Raw genomic sequence first — 11,399 nt, forward strand, 5'->3', positions numbered from 1 at the left:
AGGTTATAGAAAGACCAGTGAAGGGATGTTTATTTGCGGATGACTTAACCCTTGTATGCAGTGGAAACAGCATTAAACCAACGCAAACACTATTGCAAAATACTTTAGATAAACTAAGTGAATGGTGTCGACATACTGGATTTAAATTTTCAGATACGAAAACTGAATTTATCGTTTTAGCAAAAAGGAAAAAGAAAGAAACAGTAAGCTTAACAATTAATAATAAACAAATTAAAGAGGTCCGTCATCTAAAAATATTAGGTTTAATCTTTGATCAAAAACTGAACTGGGTCGACCACATAAAAAAACTAAAATCAGATTGTTATAATAGACTCAACGTCATCAAAATTCTATCAGGAAGTAGTTGGGGCTCAGATAGCACATGCATTAAGAATACATACAAAGCATTGATAAGACAAAAAATTGACTATGGCTCTATTATTTATGACTCTGCATCTTCCAATATTTTAAAAACCCTAGAAAGTATACACAACACTAGTTTAAGATTAAGTCTAGGAGCCTTCAGAACAAGCCCAATAAACAGCATTCTAGTTGAAGCAGAGGAAATGCCACTAGCTTTTAGGAGAAAAGAGCTATGCCTGTCATATGCCATTAACCATATAACAAACAACAAAGACTCATTTATACTAAAGGACCCTGTACCATCGGATATAGAATTTAGGTTACAACCAACTCTTTCACCTCCTTTGAGGTTAAGAATTAAAAAATACCTCGCAGAAATAAATTTAGATTTTCCCCCGGTATTTCCACGTAAACACCACTACTATCCTCCGTGGCACCAATCAAATTTCACAATAAATATGGAAATAGCTCAAAATAATCCCCGAGACACCACATCAGATTATATCTACAAAGATCTTTTCTACGAAATTAAAAATAATCACTTAGACTTCAAGATGTACTACACGGACGGCTCAGTCTGTGAAGGTAGATCTGGTTGCGCTATTGTATCTGAAAATTATAGTTGCAAGAATAGACTCCAAGACTATACCTCTATATTCACATGCGAAGCAGTTGCTATACTAGAATGCTTAAACATTATTAAGACAAACACAAATCACAAAAAATATATAGTTTTCACTGATTCAATGTCTACCCTCATGGCCCTTTCAAATAATCACAACAAAAACCCCCTTATTATTCTGATCAAGGAAATTCTAACCGGGCTTATAGATAACAATTACATAATAAAGCTAATCTGGATTCCTAGTCACCAAGGCATATCTGGAAATGAAAGAGCTGACACAGAAGCTAAGAGAGCCACAAAGTTAGCCCAATGTAATTACCTTACTTCTAATATACAGGATCTTAAAAAACACATTAAATGGAAGATTAAAACACTCTGGAATAGCTATTGGGTAAAAGATAATAAAAGTGCTTTATATGATATAAGAAAATCCGTTTTTGAAAAAAGGAATTTTCAGATTAATAATAGAAAAGATCAAGTAGTTTTAAATAGATTAAGAATAGGTCACTGTAACATTACTCACATCCATCTTATTACAAAAGAAGAAATAAAGAAATGTAGTCGATGTGATAGCAATATATCTATTAAGCATTTACTAACTGAGTGCCCAATGTTTAATGCAGAAAGACATACTTCTGCCTTGCCTATGTGTTTGTTTGACTGTTTAAATATTAATGTAAAATGTACTTTAAAATTCCTGAAAACTATAGATTACCATAGATTAATTTAACTATAAGCTTATAGTGGTCGTTAATGACCATTGTTGTTAAAAAGCGACCTTAAATAAATAAATTAAAAAAAAAAAAAAAATTTTTAATAAGACTTCTCTAAATAGTGAGTTGTAACGAATCATTGTTCATGAAAAAATAGTTGGCTGGAGTCAGAGGAAGGAAGCCATTAGACGCAGCCTAGCGCCATCTATCCGAAACCCTCGGAGGCTTTTCCTCAGCGCACCGAATGCTACGGGACGTAGTTGAATTTATTTGTTGGAATCATTTTACTTCTAAATTTGAATGAGTGTTAACAAGTTTTCTCTGAAAAAAGTCCTATTTGCGTATTTTTAAGAAATATAAATGTTATATGTAATACCCAAGAAATTGCACACAAGAAAAAAACAAAAAAAAACAAGTTATGTTGAATGAAAATTGAACTGAACTGAAATTACATATTAATTTGTGACTTAATAAAAAATAGTATTATGAATACATTCTCATCTTTAATTCAAAGGAATAATATTGAATTTGCTTATAAAAATTACAAATTAATGAGAAAAAATTTGACTGTTCGTTCAAAGCATGATTCATACTTTTTATTAGTATCTTCGATATGTCATATTCAATGACATCTAATTTTATTATTAGAAATAAAATTCAACATTATTATTAAAATGATCATAATTATACCATTGTTTAAGTTTGAATTAAAAATTCAGATTGAAAATGAAAAAATAAAGGGAAAGTGACAACGTCCCGAAGCATTCGTTTCAAACCAGTTTTCTCAGCAAAACCTTCCAAAGGACGCGACGGCCTACTTATTATCTGTCCCTTTTAACTTACCTATAATAAGAATACATGAAAGGGACAACAAATCTACGTAAAATGCCTGTGTGGCCTTTTAACTTCCCGCAGATTAATGGGTTCTTATATACCTTCACCGAATGTGTATAGGGCTTGATAATAAGGTAATTATTTAAGTGATACAGATCTCGTCTATCTATCACGAACATAATGGTGCGGTAGATACGTAGGTATATAAAATAGAAAGTATATTTAATTCGAAATCTTGTTACAGGCTGCAACTTTGACGTTCTCGAAACTTTTAAATATAATTATGTGCTCTATGAATTAAAGTTGTATAGATACACAGAAATTATATATTTTTAATTTTTATATTGACATATTATACGATAGTTTATTATTATGTGCATAATTTAAGCTAAGTTTTTGTTTTGAGTCAACTGTTTCCACAAACGGAATGCTCGGAACCGGAACCGGAAGAACAGCAAGGCAATCGAATCCTAATGGCTAATTTTAGCATCAATATAACCAAATGTCATTTTTTAAAACTCACCAAATCATTTAGCAGTTACGAACCACGTAATTTCTAAAATATTTCCGTTGCTATTTCACGACTTAGATAACAGAAAAAAAATAATGAAGGATAATATAATACGTGCCTTTAAATTTACATTGGTAGCTTCATCAGAATATTTTAGTTGTTCTGCACAGCGGGTGGTATAGCTTAATTATATAATGCCTTAAGAAAAATATTTGCGTTTCCTACAATTGCAAATTAACGTTAGTTTTTTTTTTCCTTGAATGACTAACGAATTTTAAAACTTGTGCTTTATATTTAGTGAATTATTTTCTCGAATCTTCTGAACGATTTTAACACGGCTATGATTGGTGGCCATTGTATTTGTTCAAGATTATTTTGTGTTATATATACTTTATTCAGATACATTGGGAATTAGTAGTGAAAATAAATAAATACATGAGACATGTTTTGTAATGTCGAAGTATTTTATTTTTGAAAAGCTATTATGGTGTTATGGTATTGTGTACAATTAACATGTTTGAAACTAAAACCATTGCTTATGATATCTAACCATCGATTCTCATAAGAGATTTGTACTTAACTGACAATAAAATAATATTTTATTAAATTATCTCTCTCCCAAACATGTTACGTGTGGTACGACATATCAAAAAAACCCGACTCGATTAAATCGACTTCAAGTTTCCATCGAAAGAGACATTCGATGGAGGCTTAATTCGTTACGGTTCCCATTTCTGTTTGTGGTAAGAGGCGATTAATGAATAGCTTTATGTTTTATTCCGAACACAAAAAGCATTGTAGGCGATATTAGACAAAATATTTACAAATATACTTTACAAAAATGGCTATTAAATATTTGTATTGTGTCCTCCAACTATTATACTTATATATATGATATTTCCCATTTAGCATTGCTATTGTTACTCTGATAATAAATTTAAATGTAAAAATGTAGGTTATGAAGTATTTCGAAGTTTCTTTCATTTAATGTTTTGTCTTATTAAGAGGATTTGTGGACGTTCGTCTTCTAATAATTGATAGTATCGATGTAAGCTATGTAAGCTAGTGTCATACATTCTGCAGTTGCTAAATTTTTTTTTTTTTTTTTCGTAGAATAGCTATCGAGTCGTGTAAATTGGTGTGTAAAAAAAGAGTACCAGCCTCTTTTCTATTAACCTTTCTACTTTAATTCTACTAACAAGATACAAATAAATTAGTAAAATAGTAGGTAATACATAATTATATGAAAATTTACCACAAATTTTACCTCACTATATGACCAACTTATTAAAATTCAATTGAGTAATAAATAAAACATAGTTTTCCTTAATTTTGAAGTGTTTCTTAGCATGTTCATTCAAAAAGCTAAGTAAAAAAACTATTATTTAGATAACAACCTACTGTCGTACGGGCTATCTACACAATAAATGATTCAAGTTTTTTTTCAAGTCCCACTTAGTAATGGTAACTCAGTTAAATTAAGCAATTCTACCCATAGGAACAAAAGTACAGATCATATCTGGGTTGTAGTAAATATTTACAAAACATGTGTATACAAAGGCACGTTTAAGATTTTTCCGTGTTCAAAAATATTTATAATTTCCATATTTCCAATACGCAAAGGAAAATGAGCTCTATTTTATAAGCCATAGAACGGAAATAAAACACACACACACCCAGCACATTCACAAAGATCCAGTGAGATTGGATACTTGTACAATTTCAGTTAAAGTCCGGAACCCCGTGACCTTCTCATTATATTTGAGGAAAATAATATATATTGATTTCGCACGCTTAACATAATCTATTATTCTTATATATATTTATCTACTCATCTCATCTCCAATAATATTATTTATCGTATATCTGCTATAGGTATTAAATATATAAAATCCGACCTTATAAGTTATTATCTCATCTATTTAGAAAACAAATTAGAAAAAAACCTCGACCAAAACTTATTAGAAACCAGCACTTTCTTCTAAAAGATTTTTATGAAGCAAACTATAATATGAAACTTTTACATTGTAGTAATTTTAAAAATCTCGATAAATATTTTTCTATAGCAAACTATGATGAAGACGAGTATATTTTTCGACCTTCAAAAGTTCAAACAGTCGACCGACTAAACGGCAATAATCGGCACCTGCTGCCACGCAACGCTGGCGACAATTTGCTATCGCGACTGTCTCTTTCGTACCACGTGCAAACAAACAGGACCGCGTACACGAGTCCCCTAATCTGAGTCTACGCGAAACGTCAATGAACTTTACTATGAAATCTCGTCGCGATACAAATCGTAATCCAACCGCCGACGCTGTTCTTGCGAAAAACTTAATTATGAATTCGTTGCACGTGTCTTTGGTATTCCATGAAGTAACATTGTCCTAGCTTACAATGCGACACATTTTTGGGCTTTTTCATTAACAAATGTTGCAACGGTTGAAGGTCGTTGACCGAGATCGGCATGTCTCATAAGATGCAGTGACATAACTCTGCGTGACGTTCGAGATATGACGTGTACAATCATTCGCTTATACTTCAGCAAAACTACTGGACATAAGATAAAAATCAGAATGTTGCGGTGGTTTCATTTTAAGTAATCGTATCATTCTGAATCTTAATTGCTTAATAAGATGCTAATGAAAACTTATGTCTTCATGTATAGGAATAATTAACTATTGTATTAATTTCGGTGGCAATTAACTTTTTTGTGGACGATTTTTTTTTACAAAATTGATTACGCACCGACAAAAATCCTTGAATTATAAATTAGTACACGGTTTTGTAGTAATTATCCAAAACGAATCCAGTCTGACCGTACGTAAAGGAAGTCTTTGATAAAGATGTCTATTTCAAGATCTGTTCGTTCCTCACGAATAATGCTGTCAATACATTTTATTTTGTATTATATTTTATGAAATAGTATTTTATTCAAAGTTATTTCATGGAGAATACATATTTTGACATTACGCTGCTTAGAAATGATGTATAAAATATATAATTTTTAATGAATATCTTGAATCTTAATCTTGAATATTCCTAATAGTATTTCAAGGTTCTTGTCATGAAAGGAAATCGAATCATGTGTCGCTCTCATTAATATTGTACATATAATATTTATATTTAAAAATCTTAACCGCCAATACTGCCAAAATCCATAATACCACCACGGTAATGATAACATTTTTATTACTGTAATTACAAATAAGTACTTTCATAAAATCCATAGCATTATTATTTCTTTCGTATCTTATTTAGATGCTATTATTTCACGTTTCGTCAAAGGCGTAATACTAATTGTTATTAATTCCACTGATTTACAAATGTTTACATTATTGGCTGAGTTACGTTCCATGAATGCTGCCGGACCAGAGTTCAACTTTGTTACTTAAAAATGATGCGTATACCCACAGTCTATTTGTACCTTATTATGTTTCATGTAGTGTTACTGATGACTATCAAACTAGAAGGAGTGTATTCAACACTTCTTCTAGTTTGACGAATGCTATCACACGTTTCTTTATATTTCGATCATTATATTGTGTTCTAATTTGTAAAATATACGTCTCATTAAAATAATTCAAATAACGATATTTTTCATAGTTTAAAACATGTTAACGTTCTACTTACAGGTATACAGGGGTACCGGAGCCCAAGGGCTTAGCAACGTGGAAGGCTACAGCTTAAAACACGAATTTGAATTCGAAATTGCAGATATAAAAACAGAAATTTGAAAAAGATTACACCCTAAGAAAGTCACAGAAAATCTTACGGAAAATGATCCAATAGAACTTTTAAAGAGCACTTGCTGCCTTATTCGGAAATGGCGCGGCCAAATCATTTCAACTGCTATTCGACAGATGTCGCTACACGCAGCATTGTTGAGAAAAGTTTTCGCAAGTGTGCGTACAGACGTTATAGAGAGCACACTCGCCTACAGAGACGTTTATACAGGTTTATGTCGTACAGATGAAGCACACATAAGCAATTCGTATAGTCGGCATGCACACTTTCAAGAAAGGAGTCATACAGACATTGGTTTTTACTACGTATGCTTGTGTGACCGCGTCTGCGTAGTAAGGCTACCAGCATTGAAACTTATGTACAGAAATAAAACTTCGTCGCAGCTATCCAAGTGGATAGATGGCGCGACTTGACTTGTTTAAGGCCATTATAATATGCCGATTTTATGCTATCGTTTTAAAATCTCAAGACTATGCTGAATTTGGAATAAGTAAGCATTATGTTTTTTTAAGAATGGTAAGTTTGTCTCCACCGTAGTTAGCTTTGTGTAACCAATAGTTGGCATTACTTTTAATCTCACGGCTGTTTTCTAGCTTTCTGAATAACTTTTGCCAATATATGTACCTATGTAATAATTACCAGGTTTGAATTTTGCTTCAAAATGTTTTGAATAATTAAGTACCCACTCGAGCTAATTACATTACTTGAATTCGATCCTTTTTGAAGTAATTAGTACACAAAATGACATCAGTGCCAGAATTTCTTATGAAGAGAATAAAAATCAAATATTTAAAGTTGTTGTATAAAAAATATATTTACCAACATTAAAATTAGTTGACATTTATTGATCTAGAACTCGCATGAGTATAACGGGACAGCGATCTGAATATTTGAAATGTATTTAATAAATAAAATAGTTGACCCGGAAAAAATTACTTTGCTACAAAATGCGGGCTAAAAGTAAGTAACAGGCGCTCATTCGAGGCCATTTCACAGAATGTTAACCTTGAGATAACCGGCGACTTATGGGCCCTAATCGCGCGTCACCATGAGCGCCTTTTTTCTATCGAGTGACGTCAATAGAAATAAGCGGCCATTTTGTTAAAGAAATATTGATTGGTAGAAAAAATCCGTTGACAATGACCAAGCGTGTTCCCATTGGCCCAGTTTTTGTGCTAGGGCGAAATGTGTAGCCCGCTTTCGTATTTTTTGCCTTCAGGGACCCTTTTTAATCACGAATTCGTTACGTTTTCAAATAGTGTAGACGTGTTAACGTAATTCCCATTTCTAAAACAGTTTCTGTAAGCTAATTTAAACGAAATTCTGGAGGTTGCACTGGAAAATAACAGGTGAGAATTTACTATTTATTTACCTATTCACTTATCAATAATACTAATTCGCTACGAGTTATCTCCATTGACTTTTGTTAAGTCTAGAGCCTCTTACTAAAATTCAGAATGCAGTCAGTCCGGAAATAAAATAAACCCATATTGTATCAAGCGTGGATAGTACAAGACATCCCCTTCATCTTGATTGCTCAGTATGGGAGTGTTAATGGCATCGTCCCGACGTTACTTAGTCAGTGAAATGCTGCATATTTGTTGCAGTCTACAAACTGGAAACAATCCGCTTAATAGTTTAACCCGTTAAAATCGTCTACAGACAAATTGAAGCGAAGCCCGGAATGACAAAATTGTTGATCAAGATTTTTTAATGGATTGAATGTTTGAAACAATGTTCACTAATGTATTATGATTTTACGACCCTAAATGTGTTAGTGTTTTCTTACTGCAAATAAAATAAATGACGTAAATATTCTGACTTAAAAGTACACATACTCACATATTAAATATTTTATCGAAAATTCCAATTTTGTTATGAAATATTAATTTTCAAAATAAAGCCCCGTTAACATTATTAAAAAAAAAAGAATAGGAAAGTGGACCTATATTTTACTTTTAATCAAATTGTCACTAAGCGTAATAAATAATAGTTTAAATGAACGATAGCTGAGTATAAAATGAAATTTAATCAAGTAGATTAATTATCTATTGATTTATGACCGATCGTGCTTATACGATTACGACAGGGAAATTATAAGTCATTATTCTGTTGTTTGAGTGTTATTTTTTATGTAGACGAGTAGACTAATGGAATAATTGTTATAATTATTTGATGGCATCTTCGGCTTAATGGCTAGAGAACCTGACTACTGTAACTCATCCAAGGTCGCTTCTTCGACGAATTCAGTAGGTATCTTTGTTTTAGATATTTGGCAAACCGGATCTGGGCGTACTAATTCTTGTCTTCTAAATTATTGTTTGAGAGCTTGAACGAAGCTGTGAGGAATGGAATAGAGTGCAAAACATCATCACGTACACTCTCTTATAGGCATGTATGTATTCTTAAGGGACGTGTGTCTATATTCAAAGAACTCAAGACAAAAAAGTACTATATGGCGTTTAGGTTTCCGCTATTCATTAATTTTAAACTAGTTTGCCTGTCAGTTTATTTACTTCATCATCTTTGTCAAAATATATTCAGTGTATTATGTCTAAAGATTAGTTATAAAAATTAGAACATATTTATTATTTCACAAAAATGCTTGTAAAACGGAATTAAAATGTCAGAAAAAAAAAGCCGTATTTTCCAAATCAAATGCTATTAAAAAAGTAAATCGTGACAATTTCGTATAAATTCACTCAAGCTATTATTATCTATGATTTTCTTTAATGCTATAGATGCAACAAATACAAATACGAAAGGAAATGAAAACTCAGATACGGAATACTAAATATCTTTGACAAAGATACCAACTGCAACCAGGCATATAGGTATATTCCGGAGAATACATTCTGGATTCTATGTCAGTAAGATACATATAGTGTAATATAATCTACTTTATATCAATATAATGTACATTTTATATAATAGATTATTTTAACCTACACATAAGCCACTAGTTTCAATGATAATCTTAACCGTCGTAAGCTTGTCTGGAAAAAAATGATATAACCGATAAAATTGACATTTACAATATTAATTGTTTAACTTTGTCAATGTTAATTGTCAAACTATATTTTGTACATTATTAATTAATAAAGAACTATTTATTGTTCACATCTACTTCGAATTCAACCCGAAACAGGAACATACCTACATACACTGGTATTAGGTCCTCTTGTGAGAGCCAGCACGGGTAGGTACCACCACCCTGCCTATTTCTGCGGTGATGCAGTGATGCGTTTCGGTTTGAAGGGTGAGGCAGCCGTTGTAACTATAGTGAGACCTTAGAACTTATATCTCAAGGTGGGTGGTGCATTTGCGTTGTAGATGTCTATGGGCTCCAGTAACCACTTAACACCAAGTGGGCTGTAAGCTCGTCGACCAATCTAAGCAATAAATAAAACAAAACAAAACAGCCGCGTCCATATAATCGTACATTAGTATATGATGCAAGACATTTTTAAAAAAACCAAATGATTTACGGCAAAATGCACGCTATGGTAATCTTTCTATGTAATTTTCTACACAACTGTCGAAATCTTAACACACATAGTGGGCAGATATATTAAAAGCACGCCCAAACGTAGGTTATCGAATTACAACGAAGTCAGATAATGTTATGTACATATCTAATTATTATCTCCAATACAATCTAAAGACAAAATAAAGCGCAGCCGAGCGTAGAAGTGGCTTGACTATTCCATAGAATTATAAGTGCACGCTGTGCTGCTTCTTTGCATAATCAACTGATATGTTTATCATTTGACATGGCCTTATCATTTTGCATTAAATTAAATTAAATGGTGGACATTATCGTTCACACACACAATGCTAAGGTCGTGTTATAGTTCAATTAAAAATAAAATAAAATTTAAGAGTCGATAAAGTCAATGACTAAATGATAAATTTAATGAAAGCCGATAAAAAAAAACATATTTGAGTAATGCGGCGCATCCGTATTGCGGTGATAAATTTACATACGTAATAGATATTCACCTAGTATTCAATAATACCAAACTGCTTTTATATGTACCGAAATATCCACGCGTTCCGGAATCACGTGTAGGGTAACCGTTAGATATACAACAGAATTGTAACTTCGACCTCATGTCTCAAAGTAGGTGGAGGTTGCTTGAAGTTATGATGTTTATATGCTTTTATTTTTATTTTTATTGCCCTTGTAGGCAGACGAGCATATTGCCCACCTGATGGTGAGTGGTTACCGTCGCCCATGGACTTCAGCAATGCCAGGAGCAGAGCCAAGCCGCTGCCTACCGTTTAATACTCTCCACAAGCCTCGTTTGAAGAAGGACATGTCATAGTGCTCGGGAAACACCGTGGAGGGGAGCTCATTCCATAGCCGGATGGTACGTGGCAAAAAAGACCTCTGGAAACGCACTGTGGATGACCGCAGTGGCTCCAGGTAGTATGGATGAACTCTACTCCGGTGGCGGGCGGTGCGATGGTAAAAACGAGATGCCGGTATCATCTCGAACAATTCCTCAGAGCACTCCCCATGGAACATACGGTACAAAATACAGAGGGAACCGAAGTCCCTCCACAGACCCAGAGGTTCCAGAGGCTCCAGTAATAAATTCGG

Source organism: Bombyx mori, chromosome 6, assembly GCF_030269925.1.
Source record: "Bombyx mori chromosome 6, ASM3026992v2".
Lineage (NCBI taxonomy): Eukaryota > Metazoa > Arthropoda > Insecta > Lepidoptera > Bombycidae > Bombyx > Bombyx mori.